Here is a 9,201-nt window from a genome sequence, read left to right as displayed (position 1 = left end):
ATGCTAGGGTGATGGGAAAACATTAGAGAGCTTATAGCAGGGAGTTGGCATGAAATGAGTTGTTTTTTAAAGGTCGCTGTGACTGCTTGTGGAGGATGAATAACAGAGAGAGGAGTAGAGACAGATAAGGGTTATTCCATTATTTTGGGCAAAAGCTATTAATGGCTTAGACTAGGGTATAAATGGTAGGAATAAAATTTGACAAATTATCTGTATATGCTCAGTTTGGAAACAATACAACCTGATGAGGTATTCAGCTGAGAAAAACAGAAAAGAGAGCAGGGACCAATAATAGCTCCTAAATTTTGGCTTGCATAACTGGATAGATCATGGATCATTATTGCCATTTACAGAGATGAGAAGTTCAGAGGAAGAAGCAGATTCAGAGTAAGAAAGGGGAAAATCAAGTGTTTGTTTTTGACATACTAATTTTAGGAAGCTTTTTAGATATCTAGCTATAGGTGTCAAGTATGAGGTCAAATGTACAAGTCTGGAGTATTAAGAAACAGATTATAAAATCTTCCCAAATAACCATCTTTGCCTAGAGAGCTTATTAGAATTCTTCATGAGTTTTTGTTGTTGTTGTTGTTGTTGTTGTTGATGAGGTTTTTAATTATAGTTCCTAAAGCTCTGTTAGTTTTTTAAAGAAATTTTATTATTCTTCTTTAATGTAGTATTTCTTCATGTAAGGAGAAACATTTTAGTGATGATGTGTAATTGTCATGTGAACTTCATGAAGGCAGAAGTTTCTAAAACTCAGAGGGCAATAATGAAGATAAAATAAATCCTCTGAATTTATATCTTGATTCAGAGTTTGTTGTTTCTCTTTGCGCCTTCATATATATCCTGAGAAATTAATTTTGATTCTTCATACTAATATTGAATTATGTGGTCATATAACAATGGAGGTCCTTCAAATTTATTTTAGCCTGGACAACTAGAGTCTATCCTTATCTTCTCAAGACAACTAGAGTCTAACCTTCTCTTCTCAAGAACATTCTTCTTTTGCCTATTGTCTTTCTTCTTTGTATCATCACTTTTTGTTGTTGTTGTTCTGAAATTCTGTCTGAAGCATTCTTGTCTTTAAAATTCCATGTTCTGTTCTGTTCCAACTTAAACAAATAAAAAGCAACTTAATTAAAATATCTCTCTAGCTATGGCCAAAATTAGCAAGACAGGAAACAATGTGTGTTGGAGAGGATGTGGAGAAAGGGGAACCTTGTTACACTGTTGGTGGGAATGCAAGTTGGTGCAGCCACTTGGGAGAACAGTGTGGAGATTCCTCAAGAAATTAAAAATAGAGCTTCCCTATGACCCTGCAATTGCACTACTGGGTATTTACCCCAAAGATACTGATGTAGTGAAAAGAAGGGCCATCTGTACCCCACGGTCAATGGCCACGGTCGCCAAACTGTGGAAAGAACCAAGATGCCCTTCAACAGATGAATGGATAAGGAAGATGTGGTCCATATATACTATGGAGTATTATGCCTCCATTAGAAATGATGAATACCCAACTTTTGTAGCAACATGGACGGGACTGGAAGAGATTATGCTGAGTGAAATAAGTCAAGCAGAGAGAGTCAATTCATATGGTTTCACTTATTTGTGGAGCATAACAAATAACATGGAGAACATGGGGAGATGGAGAGGAGAAGGGAGTTGAGGGAAATTGGAAGGGGAGGGGAACCATGAGAGAGAGACTATGGACTCTGAAAAACAATCTGAGGGTTTTGAAGGGGTGTGGGGTGGGAGGTTGGGAGAGCCAGGTGGTGGGTATTATGGAAGGCACATATTGCATGGAGCACTGGGTGTGGTGCATAAACAATGAATTCTGTTACACTAAAAAGAAATTAAAAAAGAAATTTCTCTAGCTGAGAACTCATTTCTCTTTTCTCATTTTTGCAGCAAAACTCTAAGGACTAATTGTCTAGACAACTTATTACTTTGTACTTGCTCAGCTAACATTCCTAATCTCCACTGCAGTCCAAACAAGTTATACAATCAAAGCCACCTAAAACTTACATATTTCACACTGGGGAAAAAAAAAAGTTTCTGTCCTTATCTCATTTGATTTCTCAGTAGCTCTTTATACATTATCATCTCACATTTTATAAACTCTTTGTTAACTTTTTGCATTACCTTTCACAACATTATGAAGTCCTGGTTTTCTCCCTAATTTATTGGCTACTCCTCAATATTTTCACTGATTTCAGAAGTTATATCAGATCTCAAAATAATAGAGTTCCTTTAAATTATGTCATGGGTCATTATCTTTTTACTTAATATTCACTGCTCACCAAATTTTATGGCCTAGAGTAGGGCCATACTTTATTTTCAAAGTATGATTACTTTCAAAATATATCTTAAGCCAAAACAATTTCTTTGAACCTCAGAATGGTATATTCAGATTTCTACTTGACATTTCCACTTAATCATCTCAAAGTTATTGTGTGCAGAACACAAGTCTGGTTTCCCTTTTTATCCAAAACCTGTTACTCATCTAGTAAATGTCATCACTGTCCACCAAGTTGCTAAAGCCAGAGATTCTGGGGTCATATACCCCTTATTCACCTTTCCCTTACTTTTTATATCCAACTTTGGGAAATCCTTTTCATTCTATGTCTAAAGGATAGCTGATACCCATTCACTTTTCTCCATTTCCACTCCAACCTTCTTAAAGCCACCATAATTTTTTTTAATGTAGTTTTTTCATTGACTTAGATGATCCCTCTGTTTCTTCTCTTGCCTCTCTAAAATATACTTAAAATACAGGAACAAGAATGGTCTTTAGAAACAAAAAGAACTGATCATATCATTCTCCTGCATGGTTTCCCAGTGACCAAGAAGGCCCTCTGAATCTAACTAAGCTCTCCTGTCTTTCCACCCTAATCTTATGCCAGTCCTCCCTCATTCAATTTGCTCTGTTCAGCTTTGGCCTTCTACTACTTAAAATATGCAAACTGTTAGCTTTGCACAGTGGCAGTATCGTAGCCAATGAGGTTTATCCAAGGCGCAATTATTGCTAATTGAAAATATGCCAAGTGTCTTTCTGCTTTGGGGAGTGTTTAATCCTAGCTCATTACTTGTCTTCTTTCATTCTTCCATTTCAACCTAAAAATTGTCTTTTCATTGACTTATCTGATCACCTTACCTAAACAAGGCCTTTGTTCATATTTTCTATTTCAACATTCTTTTTATTTATCCTTATGATATGGTCATTATAAATTTACTTGAACTTCAGAGACTGTATCTGTCTTATTTACCTTTACCTGTAATAATATCTTTCAGTATGCTATGGACTGAATGATTGTGTTACCCCAAAATTCAAATGTTAAAGCCTAAATGCCAGTGTGGTGGTATTTGGAGGTAGGACCTTTAGAAGGTAATTAGGTCATGAGGGTGCAGCTCTCATGCATGGGATTAATGACTTTAAGAAAGAACAAAAGAGAGAGATGGTCTATCTCTCTCTTGTCTCCATCATGTGAGGATACAAGAAGATGGCTCTCTGGAAACCAGCAGGTAGGCCCTTACCAAAACCTAAATCTGCTGACACCTTGATCTTAGATTTCTGAGCCTCCAACACTGTGAGAAATAAATGTTTGTTCTTTAAGCCACTCAGTTTATAGCAATTTGTTAGAGTAGCACGAGAAGAATAAGGTAAAATAAATATTTTTGTTAGGAAGAAAGAGGAACTTGCCAAGAATACATGTAAGGTATTTCATCTTAAAAATCTGTGGATAGTAACAGTTTGGGGAGTAACTATGCTTTCATGGTCTTATGTGGCACCAGGACCTGTGAGTTTGGATGGTTCTGGTTTACTAATTGATTAGAATAAGTCCTTGGTGTTTTTCTATAGTCTATGCATTCTTTCCTGGAAAGAATTTATGGATGGACTTTAATTTCTGTAAACTGCCTGAAATTATATGATGTTTTGTGAATTGTTTATTACAAACATTTGCCCAAGATGAGCTTTTCAAAATTTTCCATAGCTTTTACTCAAGTTGCGGAAAAAGGAGTTCAAATAAAAATGATCAATAGTCACTCAAATCACTGTCATGAATTTTGGACACTACTCTGGGTCCTCAATCTAATGTTGTTTCTTTCTTTTTTGGCAATTGTGTGCATACCTTGAAGCCAATATGAAATTACATAAGGGATGTTGATTTTGAATCTTCAAAACCTAGTGAAGAATATTGCTTCTACTACTTACTACTTAGCTGAAGTTGGGTGAATTAATTAATTATATTGAAAGCTGGTTCCACTGTATATAAAGTAAATCTAATAACATCTATTTTTCAGACTAATTGTGAGAATTAGAGAAAAAATATACTAAGCATGTAATATTGTACCTAGTAGGAATTAATGGCCATTCAGTATCAAAAAGCATTGATATTTTTTGTAATCATAATAATTCTATATTCATCAGCACATTCTGTTTATAATTTCATGTATAGAATGTTTGTATCCAGATGACTAAAAAATGTGAATTTTGTACCTGATATCCCACCATTAAACAGCCTAGACTTGGTAAAGTTTCTGCCAGTCAGCTTGTACATATGCATGCATATGTATGTATATATGGGTTTGCCACTCTCCTTAAAACTTGAAAAATTCCCTGCCCTGTTCTGTGCTCAGAGATGTTTGGTCCTACACATGGTCCTACACATGGCCCAGGCCCTCTTTATTTCTGGCCTCTGATTGAGGGTATTCAGTGGTATCACAGGAAATCAGAGGGCTAGGAGAGAAAATTGAAGATATTTATCACTCCTAATAACCTCTGTGTAACCTTGCTCAGTATGAGCAATGTCAATATGCTGTAATTTATATTCTTGTTGGGCAACTCTGCTTCTATGACTTCAAACTCTATGTGAAGCTTCAGTAACCTCATTCCCACCATATTCCCAGGAAGACTGTTAACTTATGCTCCGGTACTTGCTATATCCCTTAATTCAGGTCTAATCTGTATAAAAATTCCCTTCATAAAAATGCGTTAGATTTAAAATGGAGTTTCCTAATAGCTCTGTGCATATCACCCTACTGTGCGCAAATCAACGGCCTAAGTATTGTGAATCATCAAAACATCCAAGGGCAAAATAATTCTGCCTAGTTCTACTATCACATAAAACTTTTCATTTAACTGTGTACAAATGTGTTCTCAGTGATTCAGCTCAGTGTCACACTTTTATAAAGCAGTTAGAAATAGGAAGCAATTTACTTTGCTGTTACAACGCTCCATTGCCACTTGGAAAAGGGAAATGTGCTAAATACAGAATGTTATCTTTCATTGTTCTCTTCTGAAAGAATGTTTCCATAATTCTTCTGAAATCAAAATATGTGTCTGTTGAATTAATGTCAGGGATTGAGTGGTAGTGATTCGTTTCCTCCTACACAATTTCAGAGAAGACGGGTAAAAAAGAAAGAAAAAACAATTGCTTTCACATAAGTACTTTTGACTTAAAGCACAAATGTCAGGAACAAAAAATTGCAAAAAATATATTTATAAGAAACAAGTCGATTTTACAATGCTGTTATGTATTATTTCCATTTAAACTAGTCTGAATTTTAGCAGCTGTAAAAAGCAACATTTATTCAGACACATATAGAGATAGATAGAGAAATAGAGGTAGATACACACACACACACACACACACACACACACATCTATACCTTATTTTTTACATATTTTAAAAATTTTAGTATTATAAAAATATCTTCCCTTTACTGCCAATCCTTGGAGAACACATAAAGAGATTATTTTGAGAAAATCTGCATACATCATACTTTGTTAGGTGCAAGTAGCAAAAAGAACCCGAGAACATGTTATTTGCAAAATCTAGATTATTTGAAAAATAGGTATATCAAAATTTTGACCACAAAAGGAAGGAAAATAAGGAAAACATAGATAAAAGGATTTTTTTTTTGAAATTAGGCTGAACAGACATCTCCTTAGATGCGATTTCTATAGAGTAGATGGAATAAAATATTTTTATTTTGATAGTTTTTTTTAATATCTCAACTTCTTCCTTAAACTATTGTGAGAGCTTTATGCTCCCTCCCTAGTATTAATAACATGAAATTTTATTTATTTAATATATACTTATTGAGAACCTAAAATTCTCTCTTTGACTGTGAGATCAGTTGGGAGAAAATTACTGCAAGAACGTATCTCCTCAAGAAACATTTAAACTGATAAGGAAGGTATCATTCAGGGTCGTTGAGAGAAACAGAAACAGTAAGAGATGACAGATTGAGAGGTGATAGAGACAGAGACAGAGAGAGACAACAGTTAGATAGATTTCAAGGAATTGGCTTCTGCAGTAGTGAAGACTGGCAGTTCTCAAGTCTATTATAGTAGGCTGGGAGGTTGTAATTGTCAGTCAGGAATTAATGCTGTAGTCTTAGAGCAGAGTTTCTTCTTCCTCCAGAAAAACTCAGTTTTGCTCTTGAGGATTATTACATGATTGGGTTAGTCCCATCCACATTTTTAGGGAAAGTTCCTCTTCTTTACTGATTGTGGATGTTAGCCATATGTAAAAAATATCTTTATAGTGACACCTAGATTCATGTTTTAATGAATAACTGGGGACTATAGGCCAGCCAAGTTGACATCTAAAACTGACCATCAGAGCAGTAAAAACTATGGTATAATAATAGCTGATATTTGAATAGTAATTTAAAATGAAATGAAATTACTTTAAAAGCCATTATCATGATTGATCTTTGTAACAGGGTTGTAACAGAGGTATTAATGTTAACAGCCCAATTTTTCACCTGAGGCATATGGACTCAAATTAGTATATACAGACTAAGTGGAATAAGACACAATCTATGGGGGGAAAGATTATTTAAAAAGAGAGAAATAATAAAATATTTTTAAATTATAACAACTTATTGTAAGTATTTTGAATGAATCAGCAAGTCTGAGGACATTAGTTCTCAGATCAGAAAGATCTGATTCTATTTATTTATTCTTTCATCTATTCATTCATTTTATTTGGCTTTCCTGGCTCCAGTTTTCTCTTCTGTAAAATGGATATAAAACTGGAGTTGGAGAAGAGGATCATAGGTGCTGTGGAGTGTAGGGAGCCCTGTACACAGGGAGAAGAGAGAAAGAGAAAGGGAGGGAGAGAGGAGTACACAGGGGATTGCACAAGGAAAACACTTCCCCAAAACAATTGACAGGGTAAACCAGAGGGGATGCTTTTGTGAGTTTTTACAACAAGCAGAGCTCAGAGACTGGAGTTTTAAATGTTCAAAACTGATGTGGAGCCTGGCAGGCGCTGTGATGCTATTGTGGAGAAGGATAGCCGAGGGGGTCACCTGGGTTGCATTGGGAGAAACAGTTCCCCCTTCTTGAAGTATATATTGGAGAGGTAACATTGCCTCTCTCTGGACAAAAGAGCCAGTGGATGCCCTTTTCTTTCCCCATCCCTCAACATACCCAGAGACACCTGCAAAGAATGACTAACTCGGACACTGGCTCTTTGCTGCTCTTCATTCTGAACTCCATGCCCCTGTGTTTTGATGTGACTGCCCTTCTGGGATAAACCTGCATCAGTCCCACTGTAGTGACACCTTCCCCAGAAGACCAGCATGGGTCCCCAACTACTTTGGATTTTTAAGACTGAGAGACCTCTTCCAGGAGTAATCCCAAGATTCATTATACTGCCAGGCAGACAGATAGCCTGGACACAGACAGGGTGAAGGCAGCAATCTGAGGGATGCCTGGCACATGAGGAGAAATTGTTCACTCTTCTGTAAGGGCTTCCAGGACAGTGTTGGGTACTAATCCCCTTCTTCAGGGATGAAGGAGGGGGCTGGCACCATTTTTCTCTCCTGCACCTCAGCATAAAGAAACTTCAGTAAGCAGCACATTGCGATAGTGGTGACCTAAATCCCTCACACCCAGCCCCATCCCCTATGTTCTTCTGCTGGTGCTGCTTTTGTCAGGTATGGCTGAAAACCAGTGTGGCAGGCCCCTCCCCCGGAAGCCCAGCACAAACTCCTGCATTCACCACATCTACTGACCTTTGAGGTCTTCAAAGCTTCGGCTCTAGTGAAAATAACATCAGATCTCTTTTAGCAAGCAGACCAGAGCACACCTAGTTAAAACTTGCCACATTCTGGTCAAGGTCCAAATAGTCCCCATGGCAGGCAAGGAGAAATTCTGCAGAGGACTGATCTGAAGGAAAGAGCAGCCAAAATATAATGGCAGAATGCACACAGCACACCTGTACCACTTCCTGAAATGCCAGGCCCCAGATAGTATATGATCTCTTCTTCATAATGCTATTACTCCCATGAGTAGGAACATAACAGGGTTTCCTAACACAGAGAAGACAAAGACATAGACAAAATGCCAGGAAGAGGAATTCATCCCAAAAGAAGGAACAAGGGGGCGCCTAGGTTACTCAGTGTGTTAAAGTCTCTGCCTTCAGCTCAGGTGATGATCCCAGGGTCCTGGAATTGAGACCCACATTGGGCTTTCTGCTTCGCAGGGAGCCTACTTCCTCCTCTTTCTCTCTCTCTGCCTGCCTCTCTGCCTACTTGTGATCTCTGTCTGTCAAATAAATAAATAAAATCTTAAAAAAGAAAAAAAAAGAAATATGTAAAAAAAAAAAACAAAGAAAGAAAGAAAGAATAAGAAAAGGTCACATCCAGGGGTATAATCAAAACAGATATAAATAATATACCTGATTCAGAAATTAAGGCAATAATCATAAGGATACTAGGTGTTCTTGGGAAAAGCATAAAAGATGCCAGGGAGTCTCTTACCACAGAGATAAATGACTTAAAAACCAGTCGGGCCAAAATGAAAAATGTGATAACTGAAGTTTGAAACCAACTGAAGGTAATGGCCACAAGGATGGACAAAACAGAGGAATGAATAAGTGATACAGGAGATAAAATTGTGGAAAATAATGAAACTGAAAAGAGGAGGGAAAGAAAAATATTAGATCACAAATTGACTGAAGGAACTCAGTCAATCCATAAAACCTAATAAGATTCCTATCATAGGAATCCTAGAAGAAGAGATAGAAAAGGGGGCAGAAGTTTTATTGGAGGAAATTACAGCTTAAAACTGCCCTAATCTGGGGAAGAATACAGACATCCAAATCCAGGAGGCATAGAGAATTCCCATCAAAATCAACAAAAGCAGGCCAAGACCAAGACATATTGTAGTTATGTCCAGCCTCC

At 37.0% G+C, this 9,201-nt stretch overlaps 1 pseudogene; it reads left to right on the top strand.

Moving 5' to 3' along the window:
• The first annotated feature begins 2,968 nt into the window (after positions 1-2,968).
• On the top strand, positions 2,969-3,044 carry LOC131834883 (U4 spliceosomal RNA; annotated as a pseudogene).
• Positions 3,045-9,201: the final 6,157 nt, after the last annotated feature.

This window comes from Mustela lutreola, chromosome 6 (assembly GCF_030435805.1).
Source record: "Mustela lutreola isolate mMusLut2 chromosome 6, mMusLut2.pri, whole genome shotgun sequence".
NCBI lineage: Eukaryota > Metazoa > Chordata > Mammalia > Carnivora > Mustelidae > Mustela > Mustela lutreola.
Note: the sequence above shows the minus strand (reverse complement) of the source record. Positions and strands in the feature narration are given on the sequence as shown.